General features: G+C 46.2%; 1 protein-coding gene and 1 long non-coding RNA gene across 7 annotated transcripts in view; both read left to right on the top strand.

Annotated features, from left to right (window-relative positions):
• The window catches only part of LOC108175891 (serine/threonine-protein kinase MARK2), a 657,969-nt gene that overhangs the window by 558,888 nt on the left and 71,188 nt on the right, over positions 1-27,893 (top strand). The window lies entirely within an intron of this gene.
• Positions 20,814-27,889, top strand: LOC127484644 (uncharacterized). Its single transcript, XR_007911770.2, has 4 exons — positions 20,814-21,239; positions 21,859-22,529; positions 25,942-26,066; positions 27,157-27,889. It is a non-coding gene; the product is annotated as an uncharacterized lncRNA (long non-coding RNA).

Below are 27,893 nucleotides of genomic sequence, written 5' to 3'. Positions count from 1 at the left end.
CTGTTAGTCATCGACTAATTCTAAGACAGAAGGAGCCAGGAAGTCCTCAGACTTCCATCCAGACCTTGTTAAGTGACAAAGAAAAAATGGGTGAGGCTGAAGCAGTCACTACAGATGGGAGGGAACCTTGAGGAGAGGTGACAATGTGATGCTATTGTTTGGGTATGGAACCTGTGTCCCCTGGAGGTTCACATGCTGGATGCTTTGTTCCCTGTGTAGAGATGTGCAGAAGCTGCGGCTCCTTTAAGAGGTGGGGCCTGGTGGAAGGCAGCTAGGTCTTGGGCCTCCATCCTTGGCATGGATCAGTGCTCTCCTGTAGGGGTGGCTCAGGTCTGGCAGGTCTGTACTAGCTCCCGTGACAGTGGATTGCTATAACACGAGGGGGACCGGACACCCTCATACACATGCCTCCCTTCCCACTTCTCTTCATCTTGTGACCCAGCCAGGGGCCCTCACCAGGATGCCAGCACTGTGCTGTTTGGGCCCTCCATCTGCCAGAATGCGGAACTAAATAAACCTCTTTACCTTGTCAAGTACCTGGCCGCAGGTATTTTGTTATGGCAACACACAGCCTCTGGCAGATGTACATTCTCCTGTCATAGAGCTGCACAAGGGCATTCTTACCAGCTGGTAATTGACACAGATGCTAATTTAAGTTCCCTCTATTCTAAAGCCCAGAGAATTGGCATTAGCTTAAGCCATACGGTTTTTCATCTTCATTCTACTGATCAGGCGGATTGCATTGATTTAGTCTTTTTGTTGAGGTATAGCTTTGTTACAATCAAGCTCACCCATTTTAGGTGTGCAGTTTAATGAGCTCTGGTGCATACAGAGTCCTGTGAGCGTCACATGTCTGCATGTCCTCTACTGCATTACTGATACTGAGAATTCATGCTTTCTTTTTTCTTTATAAGTCTCACTAAGTGTTCAATCACTTTATCATCTAAAGATAAGTTGTGGCTTATTTTCTCTTCTTTATTATATGTTTTCTAGTTCATTGACTGCGTTCTTTATGATTTCCTAATTTTTACTTAATTTGAGTTTATTTTGCTCACTTTCTTTCTGATTAGTTTCTTATGTTGAGAATGTGTATGATTTTTGGTAATAGCTTTAATGGGATATAAATTAAATGCCATTACTTCCCCATTTATAGTACATGATTAATGCCTTTAGGTATATCACTGGGTTATGGAAACACCATCATATCAATGTTAGAACATTTTCATCATCCCCTCAAAAAATCAACAGATACAATTTCTGTTTCTATAGGTTTACTTATTCTGGATATTTCATAAAAAGACAAGATGTGTGGTCTTTTGTTACTGACTTCCTTCATTTGGCATAATATTTTCAAGGTTCATCCACCGTTATATCATGTGTCAGCCTCCATTCCTTATTACTGATGAGTGGTATTCTATTGTACAGATATACCACATTTTACATATCCATTCATATACTGATAGGTGTTTAAAAATGTAAAATTTCAGGGCCATCATTGCTGCGTAGGGGGTAAAGCCACCATTTGTAATGCCAGCATCCCATATGGGCCCTGGTTCATGTCCTGGCTGCTCCACCTCTGATCCAGCTCTCTGCTAACAGCCTGGGAAAAACGCAGAAGATGGCCCAGGTGTTTGGGCTCCTGCCACCCACACGGGAGATCCGGATGAAGCTCCTGGTTCCTGGCTTTGGCCTAGCTCAGCCCTTGCTTTTGTGGCTATATGGGGAGTAAACCAGAAAATGTGAGATTTCTCTCTCTGTGTCTCTCCCTCTCTCTAACTCGGACTTTCAGAATAGATAATAAATCTTTAAAAAATGTAACATTTCCTCTGAGCACTCTTTTAGCTATAGCACGTGGACTCTGTATAGCCTGTATTTTCATTATAATTCCATTCAACATATTTTCCATCTTCCCTTGGGAAATAAATCATGAATTTAAAAATAAATAGAGTATTAATTTATAAAATGTTTAGGACTTTTGTCTATATCCTACAGATTGAATAATCTCTACTGATCTATTTTAAAATTTACTCATATCAGTTACCTGTAAAATGCTGTTAACAGCATGCAATGGATTTTTCATTTCAGCTACTCTACTTTTTAGCTCTAAAATTTCCCTTTGCTTTGTTTGTATAATATCTGTTTCTTTGTTATGATTCTCTCACCAGATTCATTTGGTATGACCAAGTTTTCCTAAGCCTTATAACTACTGTCTTGACATTTTATCTCTTTATTGCAACATCACCTAGGTCACTTCAGGGTCCCTTTTTCCCCCAGGGTCAGAAAAAATCACATTTTCCTGTTACTCTGCATATCCTATGGCTTTTAACTAGATGGTGGTTATAGTGAAAGGTACAGTGTAGATTCTGGATTCCCTTAGGTTCTTTTGAAGAAGAATCTTTTTAAGCTGAGTAACTCAAATTCTAAATTCTGTCTCTTTGCATTCAATGACAGATACCGTCTGCTTAGTTCTTTCAGCTTCCAGCAGCTGCTTTTTCTTTTTTCTCCTGTTTCTTTCTTGTGTTAGTCATGAAGTTGGACGGACTTCTTAGATAGGTTTAGGTCTTACTGTACCTGCAATAATTCCCCTCCAGGATGTTCCCTTTAATTCTGGCCAATCTTCCAGGCTGCCCCCTTGAGAACTCAAAACAATAGATTATATACTCAGGTAAAAATAATAGATTATTTACTCAGGTAAAAATAATAGATTATTTACTCAGGTAAAAAGCTGCAACCTTGCAAATCTCACAGGAAATATATTCTGCCTTCAAGGGTGAATTTCTCTCCATGCTGTTTGCTTTGGATAGTTCTCTGGAGTATTCAAATTATTCTTTTTTTAAACTTTTGTCCAGCTTTTATAAGTTTTATATACAAAAGGGGTGGTCTAGCCATTTGCTCTACCATTATTAGAAGATGAAAGTCATTTCAAATAATTTAGAAGAACACACTACTTACAGAGATCTTACAGGGAAGATATACTTTATAATATATCCTAAAAATGTGGTTTCAGAAGAATCAAAACTTTCTAAGAATACTATAAATATTAAGGAAACAGATCTTTTCAGCAAAATCACATCTCTGATTAAAATGGAAAGAAAATTGAGAAGGAAATAAGCAAACTATTATGTGATATTAAAAACATCAGTATTTTTCATAGGAAATCTCATCTGAGATTGAAGAGATTACTACCTTTATGCATGCAATTCAAAGTTTAAAATTTTAGTTATACTCTCACAAACTGGAGTCCGTTGCTGTTGAATGTCTGATAATTGATCCCATCTCACTCCAGTGAAGTCCTGTGCATGACAAGCAAGCGTCCTTGAGGACATGGCTACAGCAGCCTCCACAGAGCTTATGAGGCTGCAGCACAAAGTGACCCCACAGATTCAAGGTCCCAACTGCTGGGAGGAGCGTGCAGCAAGCCAAGGATGGCCCTGTTTGATAAGCAGGGGTCATGACTGATTTTGTCCCAACAGAAGAACTCTGCTTCACTCCTTAGCAAGAGAATTTTGTAGTAAATGTGTCTTGCAGAACAAAAATGTTTTATTTCTTTATTTGAAAGGCAGAGTTACAGAGAGAGAGGGAGAAACAGAGAGATCTTCTATCTGCTGGTTCACTCCCCAAATGGTGCAAGGACCAGGGCTGGGCCAGGCCAAGACCAGAAACTCCATCTGGGTCTCCCACGTGCAGTGGCCCAAGTAGCTGGACCATCTTTAGCTGCTTTCCCAGGCCATTAGCTGGATCAAACGTGGAGCATTTGGGATGCAACCCAGTTATGGGGTGCTGGGGTTGCAGACAGTAGCTTAACCTGCTATGCCACAGCGCTGGCCCCAGAACAAAAATTTTAAAGACACATAATTGAAGCTGGTCCTACAACCAGGTAACTGGTTAATAAATGAACAGGATGAGCCAATAACAAACGTCATCATTATTGGGGCAGGTGATTGGCAGAGTGGTGAAGACACTGCATTCCATCTTAGACTACCTGTTTCTGAGTCCTGGCTCCACTCGGATTCCAGCTTCCTGCTAATGTGGACTTTGGGAGGAAGCAGGTGATGGCCCAGGTGATTGGGTCCCTGCCAGTCATGTGGGAGACCTGGATTGAGTTCTCTGCTCCTGGCTTCAGCCTGGTCCAATCCTGGCCATTGCATACATTTAAGGAACAAAACAGCAACTGACAGCTCTGTCTGTCTCTGTCTCCCTGCCTCTCCAATAAACAAATTTTTTAATTAAAAACTTCATCATTATTAATTCCTTTGGGTAACAGTGTTCTTTCAGATTTCTCTTTTAAAAATGAAATTCCTCCTGCAAAAATTAAGATCTTAACTTTTTTAAAAAAGAGATTTATTTATTGGAAAGGCAGATTTACAGAGAGATAGAATGAGATAAAGATCTCCCATCTGTTGGTTTACTCCCTAAATGGCTGCAATGGCTGGAGCTGGGCCAATATGGAGCCAGGAGCCCAGAGCTTCATCTGGGTCTCCCACACGAGTGCAGGGGCCCAAGCACTTGGGTCATCTTCCACTGCTTTCCCAGGCCATTAGTAGGGAGTTGGATCGGGGGTGGAGCAGCTGGGCTTGAACTGGCGCCCATACGGGATGCCGGTGCTGCAGGCTGCTGCTTTACTCCTTACACTACAGTGTTGGCCCTAGATCTTAACATTTTTGAATGAAAATATTTTTAGATCTTTCCCCCTGTGAGACTGTGTTAGAGCAACATGAGACTGTCAGGTTCAAAGTCCCCAAATTGTTGTCCCAGAATAACTGAGCTAATGATCCTTAGATTTTTTTTTTAAAGCAAGCTCGGACAAGCTAATGAACAATTAATATTTCGAAGGACAGGGCTGGTGTCATTGTACAGCAGGTTAAGCAGATGCTTATAATGCTGGCATCCCATATTGAAGTACTAGTTTGAGTCCTGGCTGCTCTGCTTCCCATCCAACTTCCTGCTAATGCACCTGGGAAGGCAGCGGACAGTGGCCTGAGAACTTGGGCCCCTGCCACCTACGTGGAGACCAGGATGGAGTTCCTGGCTCCTGGTTTCAGCCTGGCCTCACCCTGGCCATCTGGGAAATGAACCAGCAAATAGATTCTCTCTCTCTCTCTCTCTCCCTCCCTCCCTCTTTCTGTTGTGCCCTGCCTTGCAAATTAATAATTTTTTTAAAGATTTTATTTATTTATTTGACAGGTAGAGTTACAGACAGTGAGAGAGAGAGACAGAGAGAAAGGTCTTCCTTCTGTTGGTTCACTCCCCAAATGGCCGCAATGGCCAGAGCTGCACCGATCCGAAGCCAGGATCCAGGTGCTTCCTCTTGGTCTCCCATGTGGTTGCAGGGGCCCAAGGACCAGGGCCATCCTCTACTGCACTCCCAGGCCATAGCAGAGAGCTGGACTGGAAGAGGAGCAACTGGGACTAGAACCGGTGCCCATATGGGATGCCGGCACTGCAGGCGGAGGATTAACCTAATGTGCCACCGCGCCAGCCCCAAATTAATAATTTTTTAAAAAAAATCTGGAAGCAGCCAAAGAGAAAAATCTGACTCTCCAAGATAAACTGAGACTGTGGCTGAAAAACAGAAAGGAACAGTGCAAACTATGAAAATGTTATGAGGTAGACAGAAGAACCTGTTAGAGTGAGGCAACATAAAAATTCAGTGTCATTCTGAAAAGTCACACACATTAAAATCCGAAGCACCATGCCACGAGTAAACACACCAGCATATACGTCACATGCAGTGTACCATCGGAACAGTTCTCATTCAGTGCCATGAAGCACCTTCGCCTCTGCTGTGCAGCCATTTAAACATTTAAACAGGGACAGCGCTCCCTAAGGCTCACTCTCTCTAAGGCCAGTGGTTTTGGCCTGAGGAACGAGGACGCGGGAGAAGACATTGCAGACTGGGGAGTTAAAGTTACCCGGAGGAAGATTCCAGCTCTCCATGAGAAGGAACTTTCTATGTTTAGATCTGACCAGCAGAGGGATGGGAGGCCCGGGAGGCTCCCTTTGAAGGGGAAGGGTGTTCCAACAGGGGTCCTTCGGCCATCTGTTGGGTGTGTTTGGGAAGGGATTCCTGTCCTGGGTGGGAGGCGGACCTCTGGGCTTCCTTCCAGCTACGAGTTCCTATAGCTGAACAGGCTTAGGGGTTGCTTCACGCTCAGATTTCACATGAGCTTACTGGAGTTCAAGGACACTACAGTTGGGCTTTAAAATAGTCACACTTGAATCCACTCATGGACAAGATTTATCCTTTCCTGCAACACTGTCTGCTATTTTTGTCTAAACTATGGAGAAATCATTAAAAGTAGGACCTTTGGTTTCAGGCCCAGCCACCCATGCAGTAGCCAAGAGGTGCTAGGCAGGTGGCCTTCACAAGGGACCAGTTTTTACCAAAAGGGGCTCTGTTGGCCTTGAGTTTGCCCCATTCCAATCTATTTCCCACATGGCTGTTACAATAGTTTTTCCAGGATGCAAATCTGAGCATGTCTCTGTTTCCCTTTAAAAACTTCTTCAGTGCACACCTTCATTTTCAAAATAAAGCTCAGCTTTCTAAGCCTGGTCTCCAGGACTGCCCCGCTCATCTCGACCTTTGTCTCTTGCCATTCCCTTCCTGGAACTCTAATCTTTAGCGGGACCCAACTGCCTTCAGCTCTCCAGTCCTTTCGAGTCTGGCTACCTCCTGGATAGTCTTCACGTCTCACCGCGGGTGTGGCCATTAAAGGAAACTGTCCTTCTTTTCCCTACAGCTTAGATGGGGCTTTTATTAGCACCTTTGTCAACTGTGGATATGACCATAAACATCCGAATGCTTTTGGTGACATTTCAGGTCCCTATCGCAATCCACACATCATGGTAATTAAAAGATCAGAGGACCAAAGAATGATCTTAGACTGGGGAGATTCTTTGTGTGTGACATAAAACACAGATGTCACTTTAGAAAGACGATTAAATACAATCACGTAACATTTTTCAAATTCTGCTTGTCAATAAACTTAACAAAAAACTAAAAACAAAACACAAATAGTTTTTTAGCTAAAAAAAATGAGGGCAGGCTGGTGCTGTGGCACAGCAGGTTAAGCTGCTGCCTGTAATGCCAGGATCCCATATCAGAGCGCCAGTTCAAATCCCAGCTGCTCTGCTTCTGATCCAGCTCCCTGCTAATGCACCTGGGAAGGCAGCAGAGGATGGCCTAAGTACTTGGGCCCTTGCATCTACATGAGAGACCAAGTCAATGCATTTACTGGGCAAGTGAACCAGTGTATGGAAGAGGTCTTTCTCTCTCTCTCTCTCTCTCTGTAATTTTGCATTTCAAATAAAAAATAAATAAGTCTTTGCAAAAAAAGATAAATGAGGGCAATTTGAAATGTATCTCGGGCCGTCGCCGCGGCTCAATAGGCTAATCCTCCACCTAGCGGCGCCGGCACACCGGGTTCTAGTCCTGGTTGGGGCGCCGGATTCTGTCCTGGTTGCCCCCCTTCCAAGCCAGCTCTCTGCTATGGCCCGGGAGTGCAGTGGAAGATGGCCCAAGTGCTTGGGCCCTGCACCCCATGGGAGGCCAGGATAAGCACCTGGCTCCTGGCTTCGGATCGGCCGCAGCATGCCAGCCACGGTGGCCATTGGAGGGTAAACCAATGGCAAAAGGAAGACCTGTCTCTCTCTCTCACTGTGCACTCTGCCTGTCAAAAAAAAAAAAAAAAAAAAAAAAAAAGAAATGTATCTCATATGCAGAGTCCTTATACAACAATAAAAAGCAAACAGGTAGGGACAGGTGTCTGGCCTAGCAGTTAAGACACCTCTGTTTCATATCAGAGTGCCTGGACTTGATTCCCGTCTCGGCTCCTGACTCCAGCCCCCTGCCAATGCAGACTCAGAGAGGCTGTGGTGACGGCTCAAGTAACTGGGTTCCTATCACTCACAACAGAGACCTGGATTGCGTTCCCAGCCCCCAGCTTTGTCCCGGCCCAGTCCCTGCTGCTGTGGGCACTTGGGGAGTGAACCAACAGATGAGACTTCTCTGTCTCTTTCACTTTCTGACTCATTGCCTTTCAGATAAATTTTTTAAAAATTTCAAAGAAGCTTCCTTTGAAAAAACACATAAAAATGGGCTATGCAAATTAACAGTATGTAAAAATTGCCTATGCCTTTAAAACAAACAAAGGGGTAAGCTTTACTGTGAATGTCATTGGTAATAAGAGATGTGTGAATTAAAACCATTTTCATCACTCAGATCAGCAAAAATTAAAAAGATGGAAAACACTGATGGTGGCCCTGAGCTGTTTGTTCTGGGTTCTTGTCTCCATGTGAGAAAAGAATTCAAGGAGGTGACGCAAAGGCGTAGAGGAGAGCAAGAATACTGCACACTCAGACGTGAGTACGGGCAACTGTTCTTCCCGAGGAAGAACGCTCACTCCAGAGGCGGGGTGCTCCTGGAGTGGGGGGGGGCCTGGGGCGGGGCCTAACTGAGTATTCAGAGGGTGGGATATCAGCAGGGCTTGAGTATTCCATTCCACGGCCCCTTGGCGGAGGGTCTCAGACGTGTCGTGAGATCTCACACGTGATGGGAGCTGAGGCTCGGTGCCGAGAGGGGATGGGTGCGCCAAGTGTGCAGTCACGTGTGCATCTCCAGCCAGCGCACAGGAAGCGGTGGAGTTTGGGGTGCGCATGCGTGCAGGGGCTGCTGCAGCCCTCAGCTTCTCCTCGTTCACTAGCTATCTGTCCACATCAGATGGGTAATTATGCTACCACATGCATGGTAGCACAATCAACATTGCCAGCGCACATACCGACTGATGCAGAAACTTTATTACCGGGACGTATCCAGAAATCTGCACATGACTAAAATGACAAGCTGAAGGTGAAGCTTTCCTTATTTATCTCTGCACGAAAAAATTAAAAATATAAAAACTATCTGTTCCTTGAAACTCTCCTAAAACTTCCCATAATATATGTGGTGCTTTTGGGGTAGGTATAACTTAATTTGTTTTTTGCTTTGTTTTAAAGATTTATTGATTTATTTGATTGACTGATTGATTTTTAAAGCAGAGTGACAGAGAGGGAGAAGATGGAGAGATCTTATATCCACTGGTTCACCCCACAAATACCCACCATGGCTGGGGCTAGGCAAGGCCAAAAGAGAGCCAAGAACGCCCATGAGATCTCTCATGTGCGTGGCAGGACCCCAAGTACTTGGTATCAAGTGAAGGCTCAAGTACTCGGGTCCCGCCCGCTCACGTGGGAGACACAGCTTGAGTTCCAGGCTCTTGTTTTTGGTCTGACCCAACCTCGGCTGTTGTGGGCATTGAAGAAATGAACCAGTAGATGATTCCCTTTGCCTTTCTGTCTTTCAAATAAAATGAACAAAAATGTACATAAAAATAAGAATTTTCTCTGTTTTTGATCTTAATAGCAATGTGTAATTTGTTATTACTCTCATGATTTTGGAAATATCTACTGTGTTTTGTTCCCCTTTTGTTACTACTGTTTATTTGAACATTTTCTTTCAGTCTTTGTAGGTATTATATTCCTTAATTTTTCAAAGTATAAGCCCTGGGTTGTGTTGACTCCCCACTGTTTGTTTTCTATTCATCAGTATTTGTTTTCATTTATACCTTAATTATTTACTTAACTTTCTTTGTATTTTATTCTGTTATTTAATTTTCTAGCTTCCAGAATATAAGAATTTCTTCATTTATTTTAAATCTTTCTAGTCTTAACAACCTATTTCAGGATATATGTTTCCTTCTAAATACTGCTTTGTCTTCTGCAGGTTTTGTTTATTTTTATTTTTTTAAAGGATTTATTTATTTGTTTGAAAGGTAGAGTTACAGAGAGGCAGAGGCAGAGAGACAGAGAGAAAGGTCTTCCATCCACTGGTTCACTCTCCAAATGTCCACAACAGCTGGAGCTGGGCCTGTCTGAAGCCAGGAGCCAGGAGCTTCTTTCCTGTCATCCTTCTCTGCTTTCCCAGGCCATAGCAGGGAGCTGGATTGGAAGTGGAGCAGCAGGGACTCGAACCAGCACCCACATGGGATGCTGACACTGCAGAAGGCGGCTTTACCCACTACTCCATAGTGCCAACTACTTTCTGCTGGTTTTAATAGGTAATTCTTGGGGCTGGCGCCGTGGCTCACTTGGTTAATCCTCTGCCTGTGGCACCGGCATCCCATATGGGAGCCAGGTTCTAGTCCGGGTTGCTCCTCTTCCAGTCCAGCTCTCTGCTGTGGCCTGGGAGGGCAGTGGAGGATGGCCCAAGTGCTTGGGCCCCTGCACCTGCATGGGAGACCAGGAAGAAGCACCTGGCTCCTGGCTTTAGATCAGTGTAGTTCCAGCCATAGCAGCCATTTGGGGAATGAACCAACGGAAGGAAGACCTTTCTCTCTGTCTCTCTCACTCTCTAATTCTATCTGTCAATTAAAAAAAAAAAATAGGTAATTCATTTGTTATTCTAAATGCTTTAGAATTTTTTTTTTCTGATTTCCTCTTTATCTCATGAATTATTTAAGAGTGGATTTTCTCTAATTTTTTAAAAAGATTTATTTGAAAGCCATAGTGACAAGGAGAGAGAAAGAGGGAAGGGAGGGAGGGAGGGAAAGAGAGAATATCTTATCTGCTGCCTTACTCCCCAAATGCTCACCACTGCCAGGGCTGAGTCAGGTTGAACTCAGGAGCGCTGAACCCCATCTGCGTCTCCCACATGGGAGACATATACCCAAGTACTTGGGCCATAGTGTGCTGCCTCCCAGGCTCATTAGCAGGGAGCTGGATCAGAAGTGGAGCAGCCAGTATGTCAACTTGCCCTTGCACACGGAATGCCAGTGTTACAAGTGATAGCTTGACCCACTGTGCAACAACACCGGCTCTATCCTTAATTTTTTTACTAGTAAAATTTTATTTTGAAAACGTTCAAAACTACAGAAAAATTGAAATAGCTATACAATGAATTGGAGAAATCACAACACGAACATATCTGTGCCACTTAGATTTACAAGTTGTTAACATTTTGTCACATTTCTTTCCCTCCAACTTTTTTGGGGAACCATTTTTTTTAAAAAAATTTATTTATTTATTTATTTGAAAGCCAAAGTTACACAGAGAGAGAAAGTGAGAGATCTATCCGCTGGTTCACTCCCCACATGGCTGTAACTGCCAGAGCTGAGCCAGGCAGAAGCCAAAGGCCAGGAACTCCATCCAGGTCTCCCAAGTGAGTGGCAGGGGCCGAAGCACTTGGGCCATCATCTGCTGTTCTTCCCAGGCGCATTGGCAGGGAGCTGGATTGGAAGTGGAGCAGTGCAGACAAAAACCTGTGTCTGCAGGGGATGTGGTATTGCAGGTGGTGTCATTACCAGCTATGCCACGGCACTGCTAGCCCTGGGGAGCCATTTGAATATAAAGTACAGATATCATGACACTTTTCCTCTAACTAAATATTAATGAATGGTACTACCAATGGACTTTTCATTGTTATGTTGCATCATTCTTAAAGTCTACTAAAAACAATATTTCCTTAAATTCTATTTTGTCTGCTATCCATGTTGGTATATAGGCTTTCTTTTGATTAGAATTTGCATAGTAATTTTTCATTTCTTCATTTCAAATTTTAATGGGTGAAAAGTACATTGTTCAGGCATGTTTCTTAGAAGCTGTTTTTTCTTGGTTATCAATAAACTACCTGAAAAGGAAATTAGGAAAATAATCACATTTATAACAACAACAACAGACATAATAAAATACTTAAGAATAAACGTTACTAAGGAGATGAAATATTTATACACTGGAAAATACACAATACTGGGGGTGGCATTGTGGCATAGTAGGCTAAACCTCCGCCTCCCATATGGGCCCCGGTTCTAGTCCCAGCTGCTCCTCTTATGATCCAGCCCTCTGCTTATAGCCTGGGAAAGCAGTAGAAGTAGACCCAAGTCTTTGGGCCCCTGCACCCATGTGGGAGACCGGGAGGAAGCACTTGGCGCCTGGCTTTGGATCAGCATAACTCCGGCCCTTGTGGCCATCTGGGGAGTGAACCAACGGAAGGAGGACCTCTCTCTGCCTCTCCCTCTCACTGTCTGTAACTCTACCTCTCAAATAAATAAATAAAATCTTAAAAAAAAAGATTTAACCTGGTTACCATGTCCACACTAATCCAAGTGATTTACACATTTTTGCCATTTCTATAAAAATCTCAGTAGCATTTTTTACAAATGTAGGAAAAAAAGCTCTAAAATTTACATGGAAACACAAAGAACCTCAAATAGCCAAATCAATCTTGAGAAAGAACAAAGATGGAAGTCTCACAGCTCTTCTGAGCTATGATATTACAAAGCTATAGTAATTCAAAATGTATGGTATTGGCATAAAGGCAGACCTGCAGACCAATGAAACAGAATAGAAAACCCAAAAATAAATCCACACATACACAGCTGTTCTTCAACAAGGGTGCCAAGAATGTGCATTGGAGAAAGGCCAGTCTCTTCAACAGATAGTGGGGGACACTGGATATCCACATACAAAATATAAAATTAGTCCCTTAGCTTACATCACACACAAAAGTCAACTCCAAATGGATTATAGATGGAAATGTAAGAGCTGACAGCGTGGAATTCCTAGAAGAAACAGAAGGAAGAAGCTCCCGGGGGTTGGTCTTGGCAGTGACTCCACAGATAGGATATCAAAGCAGAAACGCACAAATGCGACTATAAACTAAGAAGCTTTTATAAAGCTAAGGCAACAAACCAAAGGCAGAAAAGGCAACTTACGGAGTGGCAGAAAGTATTTGTAAACCTTATCTCTGATAAGAGTTTAATTTCCAGAGAATATAAGAAACCCTTTCAAGTCAAAAGAAAGAAAAAAAAAAGAACGAACTGATTTGTAAAATGGACTAGACTTGACCAGACACGCCTCTGAAGGTGACAAGATGGTCAATGTCACTGAAGAAATCAATTCAGATCAAAACTATGAGCCGTCGCTGCACACCTGTTAGGGTATGGCTATTATTAAAATACAAAAAAGCAGCACTCTCATTGGCAAGGATGAAGACATCAGAGTCATTAAACATTGTTAGCAGGAATGTGAAATGGAGAAGCCACTATGGAAAGAAGTATGGGGATTCCCCCCAAAATTAAAGATAGCAGCTGCGTCCTGGTGCAGAGTCGAGTATCTGCTTGTGATGCCGGCGTCCCACATGGTCGTCCCGTGTCGGCGTCCCGTGTCGGCGTGCTGGGTCAGGTCCTAGCTACCTGCCTCGGATCCAGCTTCCTGCTAACGCGAACCTGGGAGGTAGCAGGCGAACAGCTCAAGCAGTAAGACCCGTGCCGTCCGCATGGGAGACCAGGATGGAGTTCCTGGCTCCTGGCTTGGCCTGGCCCAGACCTGGCTGTTGTGTGTGGCCTTTGGGTAGTGAACCTGCAGATGGAAGATTTTCTTTCCCTCTTCTCTTTCTCTCTCTTTCTCTTTCCCACTCTGTCACTCTGCCTTTCAAATAAGTACATAAATAAGTAAATCTTTAAAAACATTAAAAATAGAAAAACCATATGAGCCAGCAATCCTGTCTGAGTATCCCCCGAAGTCATAGGTTTCCATTCTCTTGCTCATGACCTAGGAATTAGATCCACTGGTCCATAGATAACTGTTTAACGTTCCAAGAATCATTTGTAATTGTTATGTCTTCCTTTGAATTGAAACCTCTGTGATGATGAAGAGCCGCTTCTTCGGGTCTGGTGACACTCTGTCTTGAAGTCTATTTGTCGAATGTTACTTTAGCCACTTCAATGTCATGTTAACCGCTTTCAAGATGTATCTTTATCGACCTGGTTCTTGCGATGTGTCTGAGTCTTTATGTTTAAGATGTGCTCTTGTCGATGGCATCTGGCCATCCATCCAGTCTGACCATCTCTGTCTTTAAGTTGGGATATTTAGTCTATAAACCTCCTGATGTATTTTTGAATATGCTTAGATTTAGGTCTGTAAGTTGCTATTTTTTTTCTTTATCCTATCTGTGTTTTTTTCTTCTTTCTTTTATTTTTGGGCTAATCAAATATATTTAATATTCCAGCTGAATTCCTCTAATGGCTTTTTAGCAGTACTTCTTTGAATTATTTTCTTGTGGTGATTGTTCTGGAACTATAAAACTTCTTTAACTCACTGCAACCTACTCAGTGTTTATATATCAATCTTGGTAACTTCTTCACAGAACACACAGTTCTTCAGTGGCTTGGTTCTATTTATCTTCTCATCCTTTGTGTTATGGTTGCTATATATATTTTATCTACTTATGCAATAAGCCCCACAATATAGTATTTTAACTTCTATTTAAAGCTTTTGTGATTTTTTAAAAAATTTGAAAAAATAAGTGCATATTCTGGTGGCAGCCACAGAATTGTTCGAGAGACAGTGCTGCACAGCCAGCAGTTGATGGACATCTTCCAGGGGCTGCAGTGGTCATGCGGAGACCACACTGGCCCTAGACCGCCCCCTGCCGGTGACTGAGAGTAGCGGAAGGACGTGAGTCTGGCCATTCTTGCTTGAGGTGGAATGCCTCTCCTGGGCAGCCTTTATTATTAGCAATAATAATAAGATGAAGGGGAGGCATGCAAAGGATAGCTAAAATAAGTTAAGGTCCTAACTGAAGCTGGAAGAATAACATTCTAAGTATGGAATGAAAGTATGAGAAATTCTAGTCCCATTTTAAAAGTCAAAATACACATTAGTCCAGTAGCATATGCATCTACATTATCCATAACTGCATTTTTAACTGGGGAGGTGTGGCATCCGTAGAGACTGGGTCTAGCGGTTTCTTGAGCATATATGTGGTGCCTGTATGTGGGGGCAGAGAGGGCGAGGCGGGGAGGCTGCCTCTGAGAAGCGGGGTGCCTGGCTGGGGGCAAAGACTGGGAGGAGACCGACCGCAGCCTCGGCCATGGCCGGATGGGTTCCTGCTACTTAACCTCCCCCCAGCACTTCTTTTAGTTGGGAAAGTTCACGTTTAAAAGCAAAACTCACCTGCGGCTGTCCTCCTACACATCTGGAAACTTCTCTTGCTTCTCCAGTTGCCGGCCAGGCTACTCCAGTGCCTCAGGTTAGAAGTGCACACCCTGCCCCAGTGCAGACCTACTGATGAGAATACCATTTAGCAAGATCCCTGGGGGAGTTTTTGTGTACCCTTTAATGAAGCACAGCTCTAGAGATGACCACACTCCTCATCCCAGGAACATTATTTCTTTTTGTGACAGGCAGAGTTAGACAGTGAGAGAGACAGAGAGAAAGGTCTTCCTTCTGTTGGTTCACCCCCCAAATGGCCGCTACGGCTGGCACACTAAGCCGATCCGAAGCCAGGAGCCTGGTGCTTCCTCCTGATCTCCCATGGGGTGCAGGGCCCAAGCACTTGGGCCATCCTCCACTGCCTTCCCGGGCCACAGCAGAGAGCTGGCCTGGAAGAGGAGCAACTGGGACAGAATCCGGTGCCCCAACCGGGACTAGAACCCCGTGTGCCAGTGCCACAGGCAGAGGATTAGCCTAGTGAGCCACAGCGCCCAACAGGAACATTGTTTTTTACAACCATCTCCTAAACCTACATAGTGCTGGGGTCAGAGAAGACACTGAGTAAACGCTATGGAATGAGTAAAAAGGGGATAATGACACTCTTCTAAGAGGCTGTTTGCTCCTGGGAGAGAGTGTGCCTGTGGCTGGCCAGCTTCATTCCTAGGTTTGCATTAACTACCGCCCCCCAGCTAAGGACGGAATCCCCATCTGGGCCCCCAGCGCTCTCCTCTCTACCACTTCCCAGGAACTTTTAAATCTGTGAATAGAGCTGTTAACTTGGTGATTAAGGAAAGATTTTTTTTTAAGAAGTCAGAGAAGAGAGAGCTGTTTATTTGGTGGCTTATGTTGAGTTAGGATGGGAGAAACATCTCAGAGAATCCTTAAAATTAGGACCAGGGAGGGGGCGGTGCTGTGCCACAGCGGGTTAAAGCTCTGGCCTGCAGCACTGGCATCCCATATGGGTACCGGTTCAAGTCCCAGCTGCTCCACTTCTGATCCAGCTCTCTGCTATGGCCTGGGAAAGCAGCATTAAGATGGCCCAAGTCCTTGAGCCACTGCACCCATGTGGGAGACCTGGAAGAAACTCCTGGCTCCAGGCTTCAGATCAGCCCAGCCCTGACCATTGCAGCCATTTAGGGAATAAACCAGCAGATGGAAGACCTCTCTCTCTCTCTCTCTCTTTCTCTCACATTGTCTTTCAAATGAATGTGAAAAAAAATTTAGAACTAAGGTGATGGATTAGATTAGGCCAGCTACTGCACCTTGATTTGAAGAGGGGAGTGGGCTGGAAGGGGATCTGAAACTACTAGGAGCACAGGGAGAAAGGGGAGGAAGAGGACAGAGAACCAAGGAAGGCGGGAGGAAGGGAAATGTCTAGCAGCATCAGCACCAGGCACAGAGAATCATTTATTGTCCTTTTTTTTTTTTATTTACAGGCTTAATTCACTTTATGTCCTTGTATAAAAACTCTATGTTGTAGCCATGGCTGGAGTCTGGGTCCTCCGCTCAGAACCTCTGATGGGAGTCTTTCACCAGATGGCCAGTGAATTCCTGAGGACAGGGGTCCGACAGCTGCAGGTCCCGGAGATGGCACACAAGGTGGCCTTGGTGTTGTTGTTCTGGGGGGCAGTCATTGCAGCAGCCATCAGCAGCAACTTCGTGGGCACAAGGGCCTAAAAGTGCCAGTGCCCCTGGAGGCAGGGATGAGGCGCACCAGCACACAGCCCCAGTGGCCAGTCACCTTGCAAGGCATGGTCACACCTTGTTCCCCTGGTGGCCTTTCATGTGGGCACAGCGGAGAGCTTGGCCAGGATGATGGCCCCTCAGATGCTGGTGGCTACCTCCTTGGAGCACCTAACACCCAGGCCAATATGGCCGTGTAGTCCCCATGGCAACACATGCTCGAACCTGGTCTGCTGACCAGCAAGGGTCTGCTTTTGCATCCTCATTCGTGAGGATGTCCGCAGGAAAAAGGCAATGATCTCAGACTCCTGGGTGGACAGAGAGAAGAGACAGGTCTCCCCCAGGGACTTGGTCCTCAAATCCTTGCCCAAGAGCCCCAGCTAGGTGACAGCAAGTCACTCCTTGTCCTTGTCTGGGTGAGCCTCGGTGGCCTTGGCCCCAGCTGCAACCGTGGCCTCCAGGGCCTCTGGGCCCTCCCGCTGCGCTAGGGTCATCTACCCAGGTGGTGTTGTTCTCTCAGAGAAGATGTGAGAAGGAAAATTTTCGAGTCTCATCTAAATGAGACAGGAGAGAATGCCAGGTAAGTGTCTACGGAATTAAGAGCAAATGCTTTAGCCCTGAACTCAAAACTCTCCACTTAATGTCCAAACTTCACCCTTAGCCACACGTTCCCCTGCCCCCTGTATGTGTCCCACTCCGGCCAAACTGCAGCACTGAATGTTGTCCTCACCCTTCTGGGTCACCGCTGACGATGCCCTCTTGGTCTGGACTGTCACCTGGCATGACCTCCTTCCGTAAAAAGCCCCACAATCCTTCGGGACTTTTCCCGAGTGCCCATGCCTTGAATGCTGTTTCCCCCAGCGGATGCCCAATTCTCTTCCTTGCAGAAAGCCCTGTTGTGTGACCTTCATTTTCAAGTCTAGTTACTTGAGAACTTAGCTCCACTTACTCACCTGCAAACATCATTCACCTTTCTGTCGCTCTCAGTTTTGTGGAGCCCAAGAATACAGGCCAATTCATGAGCCATTTGTTGGACATGACAGGTAAAAAGCAGTGAGTTTATTAACGAAGTGAACCAATTTGTTTCTTACTGGCTTACTTCTAAAAACTGCACCTCTCTATTTTACAACTTTGAAGTCATTCCTTATCAGGCACATCAGCTTCCTCTCCTATTGCTAATCTTCCCTGGACCACTTCTTGATCCCAAAGACAGTCAGTTCCTCCTCCATCTCGCACTGTCAATAGCTCATCGTTGCTGAAATACCAACATAGCAGCCTGTTCTCATCTCATTTTAACTATTCAGCAGGGGCCTAGGAGGTTGATGACAAGTCATAATTTGTAATCTTCCAGGAACATGAATTTGAAGAGCTGCCTGGCGTGCAGCGGTGAATCACTTTCGGGGGAGCGTGCCTAGGTGACCGCCCACCACCTGTGAACACAGTAGCTTTGTCAGTTGCTGTGCACTTCAGAATCTTGGTGACATAGGAGGGGAAAGCTCAAAGTGGTCCCTGACCTTTGATATGTTTGGCCAACTGTTGGCTTGTATCACATCTAGACAAATACATTGGTTACCAACATTTTGGGATATTTTTTTAAAGTCCATAGTTTACCTTAGGGTTCCTTCTTTGCATTTTATATTCTATGGATATATTTTTGACAAATCCATATGTCCTATGCCCACCATTACATTAGTGTACGGAGTAGATTCACTGCCCTGTGAATCCTCTGGGCTCTGCGATTCCTCCCATCCTCCTGCCCCAGGACCCCTAGCAACCGTTGGTCTTTTTACTGTCTCTTTTTAGCTTCAGAGTCATAAAAGATGTAGGCGTTTTAGATCAGCTTGTTTCACTTAGCAATATGCATTTAAGGTTTCTCTGTGTATTCTTGTGGCTAAATAGCTTGCTTTTTTTCTTAAAGATCTGCTTTATTTATTTGAAAGGCTGAGTAACAGCGAGGGAGAGCGATCTTCCACCTCCTGGTTCATTCTCCAAGTGGCTACAATGGACAGAGCTGGGCCAAGCCAAAACCAGGAGCCAGAAGCATCTCCCAAGTGTGTGGCAGGGGTCTATATGGGATGCCATGGTTGTAGGTGGCAGCTTAACCTGCTTTGCCACAATGCCAGCCCCAGCTCATTCTTCTAATTGTTGAATCATATTCCTTCATGTAAATGTACCACTGCTTAGCGTTTAGCCACTGAAGGAAATCCTGGTGGTTTCCAGTTTCTGGCAATTGAGAATAAAGCTCTGGGGCAGCTGTTTGGCACAGTCCTCAAGATGCTCACATCCCACATCCGAGAGCCTGCTCCCAATTCCAGCTTCTTGGGGATGCACACTCTGGGAGGCGGCAGGTGATGGCCCAAGTAGTTGAGTCCTTGCCACCCGCCCGGGAGACCTGGATGGAGCTCCTGTCTCCCAGCTTCAGGCTTGCCCACCCCGGTCACTGAAGGCATTTGAGAAGTTAACTAGCAGGTGGGAGACCTCTCTATCTCTCTGCTTTTCAGATAAGTTAATTTTTTTCATTTAAAATTATTTCTTTTTTTAAGAATAAAGCTGTTACAAACATTTGTGTGTAAGTTTTTGGGCAAACATACATTTTCAACTTTATTTGAAAAAACACCCAGGTTTACTTTTGGGATCATATGGTAAGTCTTAAAAAGTCCCATCGGTGGGGCCGGCATTGAGGCATAGTGAGTTAAGCTGCTGCTTGCAATGCCAGCACCCATACGGGCACCAGTTCTTGTCCCAGCTGCTCTACTTCCAATCCAGCTCCCTGGTAATGCACGTTGGAAAGAAGTGGAAGATGACCCTAGTGCTTAGGCCCCTGCCACCCATATGGGAGACTGGGGAGAAGCCCCTGGCTCTTGGCTTTGGCCTGGCTCAGCCTTGACCATTGTGGCCATTTGGGGAATAAACCAGCAGATGGAAGATCTTTCCCTCTCTCTCTGTAACTCTGCCTTTCAAATGATTAAATAAATTTTTCTTTAAAGGAGAGTTGCTACTATTCCTGTCATCACCAGCATTTGGTGTTGTCAGTGTTTGGAATTTACCTATTCTTTTTAAAAAGATTTATTTATTTGAAAGTCAGAGTTACAGAAAGAGAGGGAGAGACAGAGATAGAGACAGAGAGCAAGAAAGAGAGAGAGAGATCTGCCATGGACTGGATCACTCCAGATGGCCTAATGGCCAGGGCTGAAACAGGCTGAAGCCAACCAGGAGCTTCATCTGGGTCTCCTATATGGGGGTAGGGGCCCAAGCACTTGGGCCTTCTGCTGCTTTTCCGAAGGGAATTTTCAGGGAGTTGGATCAGAAGTGGAGCAGCCAGGACTTGAACACACAGGTAGCAGCTTTACCCACTATGCCACTTGCTGGCCCCCAGAACTCTGATAGGCACGTAATGGCATTTCATTATTAATTTGCCATTCCCCTGTTATATACAATGTTAAAGATTTTTCATATGCTTATTTGCTATATGTGTATATTCTTTAGTGAGATGTCTACTCAAATATTTTGCCCATTTTTAAATCAGGATTTTAATTTTCTTATTGTTGAATTTTAAGAGTTCTTTGTATGTTTTACATTACAAGTTCTTTATCAGATATATATTGTGGAAATATCTGAGAACTTTAAAAGATTCCCAGATATCCCCTTGTGGGTGTCAATGATCTGCTAAATAGGCAACCCACAACTAATACCACCTCAACCACTGTTCCCCACCCCATTCCCTGGTCCTTAAAACTTAGCTCTTTTTTAAAAGATTTATTTATTTATTTATTTGAAAGAGTTATCGGGGGAGAGGAGGAGAGTGGGGTGTGTGTGTGTGAGAGAGAGAGAGAGAGATCTTCCATCTGCCGGTTCATTCCCCAAATGGAAGCATCTGCCTTGGACTGAAGCCAGGAGCCAGAAGCTTCTTCCAGGTCTCCCACATGGGTGCAGGGGCCCAAGGACTTGGGCCATCTTCCACTGCTTCCCCAAGTGCATTAGCAGGGAGCTGGATCGGAAGTGGAGCAGCCAGGACTCGAACGGGTGCCCATATGGAATGCCGGCACTGCACGTGGAGGCTTAACCTGCTACACCACAACACCGGCCCCTAAAACTTAGCTGTTACACTCCCTGTCCTTGGTCTTCAAAGCTTCATCTCTCAGCCTTTTTTTTTCTTCTTCCTCTGGAGTCCATAACTTTCCTCTGCCCTGCGTCGTTGCTATTCTGTGTCACTGCTATCCTCTGCCATAATGGAACACTTGGGTGTCACAGGAATCTAGTATGGTTGACCTATGTTGTTAATGTTCTAAATCCACAGTAATCTAGAATTTTTTTGTACTTGGCTTTAGTTGTATTGTAGGTAAATAGGCTGTGTTGAGCTGAGCTCAGAATTGTGATCACATCATGACCATGAGAGGATGTGCTGGAATTCCAAACAAATACCTGAAGATATAAGGCAACCAGCATTACACGGAGACCACCTGCCTCCCAGGAAAGACAAGAAGAGATTTGGACAAACACACATTGGCTGCTTCCATGTTCTGTGCCAGGTGGGCTAAAGCAGGAGTTTGTGTAGTGTGTGTGTGTGTATTTGTGCACATGCATTTCCATGGGCTGGTGGAAGGTGGAAAGAGAGGGAAGGAAGCATCATTACAGTCACCCAGTGCTCCAATAGGAACACTGGGCTTCTAAGAACCTGGGCCCTTGAGGCTTTTGGTGTTACATTTCCTTCCTTCTTCAGAGCTGGGTACTATTGGCTGCAGGTAGCCAACTAGCTTGAGAATCTCCTTTTGAGTTTCAGAAGAGTGTTACCTAGTCCTCAGGGCAACACAGCCAGGCATAGGGCAGTAGTCCTCAACCTGGGGAGATTTTGAAACCTAGCAATGCCTGAGCCTGACCTCAGATCCATTGAATCAGACTCTCCAGGGTGGGGCCCAGGAAATCAATATCGCCCCCGCTACCAGGTGAGTTGAATGTGAAAAGTGGGCTGCGAGCCACTTCTTGAAGGGTGTGATGCTAATACCCAGCAGTTAGTTGAGCAAGGAACCTCCACCCACTCCCACAGAACAGGCTGTGATAGGCACTCTTCCTCTGTGACACTACAGGCACCTGATGCATTAGGAGAGAACTGGATATCCTTCTGAATAAACAATGTTCTCTCTTTCAAAGGAAGAGGAGGAGGCAGAATTGAAGCTCACCAAGATAACTGAAGCAAATAACTCTAGGCACAGAAGACAGCACGTTCTTCCACACATCCATTACGTAAAGGCAACGGCTGCTTTTGAGAAGGAACATGACTTGTACTGAATCCTCCCCATTTGTGGAATGATCTATGCATTTCTAAATTACCTTGTAATTACCGAGACATTTCTTATTGCTGAGAACAGCTGCCCCCACTCCAACCCCACTACAAGTTAGCAGAACAGGAAGATAAAAAGTCCTCTAGGTGTTTAAAGGGAACACATGAGATCTTATCAAAGCAGGAATCCAATTAAAAATCTGTTCTCTCTGGCTCGCTCAACAGTTGAGTAAGGGGTGAAAAGGGAAGGCATGTGTAAAGATTGCAACGCCTATGAGTCAAGTCACCAGGCATTTGTCCGGTAAATAAGCAGGAAGCAGCACCCAACATCTTAGTCAGAACAGGAGGCCCTGTGCAGGTGGCATCTCAGGTAAATCAGGGCTGAGGGGCCCGGCCTGCTCTGGAACGAAGCTGGTTTTCTTCTGGCACTGGGAAGTGCGCTCCGCCCGCAGCAGTGGAGCGAGCTGGGCGGAAGTGCTGGATCTTTCTCCCGAATCTGCAGGTGGAGGCCTCAGAACGAGGGCTCTGGAATGAGAACAAGGTGAGGAGAGCAAATGAATACCGGAGGCATCGAGGCAATGGGGGAACCGAGGTGCCGTGAGAGTCATGGGAGTCAAACGCCCCTGCTTCTCAGTCTGCATTTGTACTTCATTCACTCTCACCGCGTACTGACTCATCCCGAGCTGGCAGAAGGCGCAGGGGGGGCTCCAGACGCCCGGCTCTTGAGTTGAGAGTGGCCTAGTGGCCTGTCATCACTCTCTGGTCACGGACAGGCACAGGGAAGGCAGCGCGGCTGTGTCAACGCTGGTCAGCAGGAATCACCCCCACTCAAGGAAAATCTCCTTGAGATCTGCCGCTGTTGATGCTGTCACCATAGCAGAAGACGGATGCCGTGGCCGCTGATACCATGGCTGCTGGCAGACTTGCTCGTGAGCATCCGGCTGCCCCACAGGTCAGTGCAGTTAGAGTGGAGGAGCTTGTGGGGCACGTGGACTCAGCCTGAGAGGATGGCCCATTGTATATCTGCAGAGGCCGGAAAATGAGAGGGGAGAGCGGCAGGGGGGCTGGGAGCCATGGTCCCTCATCCACGGCCTAGAGTGCCAAGCCTGCTTCCATCTGTGAGAAGTATGACTTTTCTTTCTTCTAGAACTTGACTTAGGGATTCTGAAAATAAAGCAAACTTCTCAGAGAAAGAAGCAAGCTTGGAAGTGACATCCATTTCCGCCTGCACATCTGGTATGGAGCAGGCACGGCCAGCAACCATTCTGCCTCCTCTCCTTTGCCCATCTGGCCCCTCCCCATCATTACCCGCCCTTCTGTTTCTCTTTGGCTTCTGGTTGGGGTTGGCCAAGGTGGGTGGGTAGTAATTATAGATTTTCATTACTGTAGCTAAAATGCTCAAGACAAGGTACTTATGAAGGAAGATTTATTTCAGCTCCTGGTTATGGAGGTTCACAGTCCAAGATGGGCGACCCCATTGGTCTGGAGTCTGATGAGGGGTGGGTGGTGGAATGAGTGTGGAAGGGAGACCATGCGGCACAGTGGGAAGCAGAGAGACATGGAGCAGACTCAGCCCTGTGCTCTCTCTTTCCCAAGCCAACGGACTCCACCCTAGAAATCTGATCCAATCCCGCCACATCCTTAAGGCCTGACCTCCAAACACCATCATCACAGCAAGCCTACACCCTGTTATGTACCATTGGTAGGTGACTGTGGGACTTAACCATCTGCAGGAGTTGGGGTAAATCGTGTTCAAGCTGTAGCAGTAATGGACACCAGGTGAGAGGAGAGAAAATGGGGGTATGTGGTTCCTGTCTCTCCCCAGCTAAGCCATTGTCCATGGACTTTACATCATCTGCATGGCATCCCTCACAGCACTGCCTCTGTTGAAGGGACTCCCATGCAAAGGAAGTGTGGTGGAGGCGGGCCTAGGCTGATGACGGAAGTGCCAGTGCCTCTCAGCCAGACAATGGAGCCAACTCAAGCCAGATCCGTCTGATTCTGAGCCCCTTGCTGTTTCCACCAAAATGGCCACATCTCATTATCACAGTGTTGGATGTGTCTTCTCATTTCACGGCCATGTCCTCACCTTGAGCCTTAACCAACACGATTAAATGTTACAAGAAAGAACCGTGCAGTGGGGTAGACAGTGCGTCCGACTGAATCAGAGGGGCTGGATTTGAGAGTTGCCTTTTCTGAGAAGCCTTGGCTGTGTCACCTCCACTACTTCTCTGTTATAGTTGTCCACAAAGGATGGGGGAAGGCAGGGAGCCAGCGGCCAGCCAGAGCTGGTGTGGCTCAGGGACATCCCGTGCCCTTCCCTTTCCTACTAACCAGAGCAATTCCACGCGCAGTTTGGGCCTTCACCCCTTCGCCTCTGTGAGGCCAGTCCCAATTCTGCCATGGGCCTCAGGGCAAGGTCCCACAGGAGACTTTATCTGCCCCCTCTGCCTGTTGAGCTCTTTCCCCCCAGGCACAGGAGTGTGATGCAGTCCTGCTGAAAAGAGGTGAGGGAAAGGTAGGGAGACTCTCCTGGGAAGGGACTCCTGGCTCTTAAGAAGCATATACAGGGGCCAGTGCTGTGGTTTAGCGGGTAAAGCTGCCACCTGCAGTACTGGCATCCTATATGGGTGCCAGTTCGAGTCCTGGCTGCTCCATTTCCAATCCAGCTCTCTGCTATGGCCTGGGAAAGCAGTAGAAGATGGCCCAAGTCCTTGGGTCCCTGCACCTATGTGGGAGACCCAGAAGAAGCTCCTGACTCCTTTGGATTGGCACAGGTCCAGCCATTGAGGCCAACTGGGGAGTGAATGAGCAGATGGAAGACTCTCTCTCTCCGCCTCTCCTTCCCTCTCTCTGTAACTCTTTCAAATAAATAAATAAATCTTTTTTTTAAAGCATATACAAGGGAAAGGTTTTCTCTTTCCTCTGCCTTTAACATTGTTGTCTGGGTTGATGCCTAAACCTCCAGAGGACACGAGGAAGAGCCATCCTCAGAGGACCCCTTGAAGAATGGGAAGGGAGTGGGTGTGCAGGCTCTGGGTCCTTGTCATCAGCTCTGGGCTCTGCTCTAAATCACCCTGGCACTGCTCTTCTCCGCTGGATTCCTGTTGTATGAGATAACGGATATCCTTAGACTATGTGGGTTCTGTATGCAAACTCCAAAAGCTCCAACCCTTTTCTGCAAGGTCTCTTGTACTTGCGCAGAAGCACAATGGAGAGGGAGAGACTGTGGTTCTCGTACTTACTCCTAAAATTCAAGGACATGGTCTAAAGGGAAGAAGTCTTAGTTGATTTTTAATTCTTTTGTTCCATTGTCTTTGTCCAAGCTACTAGATACTTCCTTTTGCAGGGTGGGGAACGCCCAGCCCATGGGCTGTAAAAGGCCTGTGAAATCATGTGGCCTGGCCCTGCCAAGACAACCTCAGGTGGCATTCAAATTTCAGTCATCTGGGCCCAGCGTGGCGGTACAGTGAATTAAGCTGCCGCCTGCATATGAGCACCGGTTTGAGTCCCAGCTGCCCCACTTCTGATCCAGCTCTTTGCTAATGTGCCTGGGAAAGCAGCAGAAGGCCCAACTGCTTGGGTCCCTGCCTGCCACCCACATGGGAAACCCAGATAGAATTCCAGGCTCCTGGCTTCTGCTTGGTCCAGTGCTGGGCATTGTGGCCATTTGAGGAGTGAACCAGTAGATAGAAGATCTTTCTCCCTCTTTCAAATAAATATATAAAGGTTTTTTTAAAAATCTAAAGCAGGGTAAATTTTTTTTTAATATTTATTTTGAAGGCAGTTCCAGAAAGAGAGAGATCAATCTTCTAACCACTGGTTTACTTTCCAAATGGCTGCAACAGCTGGGGCTAGGCCAGGCTGAAGCCAGGAGTCAGGAACTCCATCCAGGTCTCCTATGTGAATAGCCGGGGTCCAAATGCTTGGGTCATCTTCTACTGCTCTTGCAGGCTCATTAGCAAGGAGGTGGATTGGAAGAGGAGCAGCTGAGACCGGCACCCATATAGTACGCCAGCATCACACACAGAGGCTTAACCTGCTGCATCACAGTGCCAGCCCCATAGCAGGCTGATTGGTAAGTTGGTCATTTTGTGTGGTCCACTAATGATGTTATGAATATCCAAATGGCCCTTGAAAGAAAAGTTTCCCTACCCCTGCGAGTGACCACTGCAGCCATGGGAGAGGCGTCTTCCACAAAGAACTCAGGACACAGACTCATCTCTTTGTTCTGATCCTGCTGCCTTGACCCTCAGTTCTTTTTTTTTTTTTTTAAACTTTTTATTTTTTTTTTGACAGGCAGAGTGGACAGTGAGGCAGAGAGAAAGGTCTTCCTTTACTGTTGGTTCACCCTCCAATGGCTGCTGCAGCCAGTGTGCTGCGGCCGGCGCACCATGCTGATCTGAAACCAGGAGCTGCGTGCTTCTCCTGGTCTCCCATGCGAGTGCAGGGCCCAAGCACTTGGGCCATCCTCCGCTGCACTCCTGGGCCACAGCAGAGAGCTGGCCTGGAAGAGGGGCAACTGGGACAGAATCTGGCACCCCTCCGGGACTAGAACCTGGTGTGCCGGCGCTGCAGGCGGAGGATTAGCCTATTGAGCCACGGCACCGGCCTGACCCTCAGTTCTGCCAGCTTCCACCTCCATTCTCCAGTCTGTTTCCCCACTGCTTTGACTTCCCATTGGTGACAACTTGGGGTCTCCTTCCAATATGCTGTTTGCATGCAGTAAATGTCCCCTGGATTTTCCCTTCCATATTGTCCCTTAGTGCTGTCCCCTTGGCCCCAGTTGGGTCATTTCAGGATCTTTGCTTCCAGTCCTTTCTTTCCAGGTTCCCCTGCAAGCGTGCCTGCTTTTAGCCAACTGCTGGAGCCCTGCAGTCTCTGCCTGCACCAGCTCCAAGGCCCCCCCTTGGGTCCTCAGTTGACTTGAACTCTGTTCCCCAAGAGGGTTGCACTTTATGGAAAAAGCCAGCTGCTGCTGTGACCTGGACGTCTCTCTGCCCAGTTGTCCCTGCGCCTGTTCTCACAGCCAGGAATTTAAAGCTTGCTCTGGATGTTCCTGATGGAACGAGCAGCACCTTCAGACCGGACGTGGCCCTGTTTTAGGCTGCTGACCACTTCTCTTTTCCAAGCTTAGCAATCAGGACTTTTTCTGTTCAATTTTTCAGGCCCACAATCTGAAGACTACATTAGGAGCTGAGAGGTGTGCAAAAATGGGTACAAGTCTTCCTACCCTTGTTTTAGCAGGAGACGCATGCCTACCTCAAAGGCCCTTCAGCTGTTAAATTCCATTGCTTCCAAATAAGACTGTAAAATGTTCGACTTCATGGATTGCTAGCAGATTCTTGGACTGAAACACAAGTCCTGCCCTCACCCATGCCTGATTGGATAACAGTGACAAGTACAATGGTATAACATGTGCAACGCATTGTCTTTCCCTCTTAAAAACTCATTTTATGAAACCCCTTAATTCAATCAGGCTTGAACTTCCTGTGGCATCAAACCAAATAGAATTACACCGATTCCAAAAATGTAAATGCATCCCAGATACTACTGACTGATGTATTCATGGGAACACTTAAGACTGAAGACGTGAAGAGGCTGCAGGAGCCAGCAGTTGAGGTCTAAACATGTATGGGGACTTTTTTCCATTCCTGACTTTCTCAGGATTGAAAACTAGTTTTGACCTTGGAATTCAATTCTAGAAAGTCAGAGCTGAGAAGACCTCTAAGAGTAGCGGTTTATTCTCCAGTCGGTGGAAAGGATGAAGAGACACCCTCAAGGTCGCTCAGGGCACAGATAGAACTAGGTGTGTTCACTTCCACACACCTGTGACCCAGCAGTGACGAAGAAACAAGGGTCTGCTATCCGGATTCATTCTGGTTCCTCTTTCTTCCTCCTTCTG

This window comes from Oryctolagus cuniculus, chromosome 20 (genome assembly GCF_964237555.1).
Source record: "Oryctolagus cuniculus chromosome 20, mOryCun1.1, whole genome shotgun sequence".
Taxonomy (NCBI): domain Eukaryota; kingdom Metazoa; phylum Chordata; class Mammalia; order Lagomorpha; family Leporidae; genus Oryctolagus; species Oryctolagus cuniculus.
The sequence above is the reverse complement of the archived record's forward strand: the minus strand, read 5'-3'. Positions and strand labels throughout refer to the sequence as shown.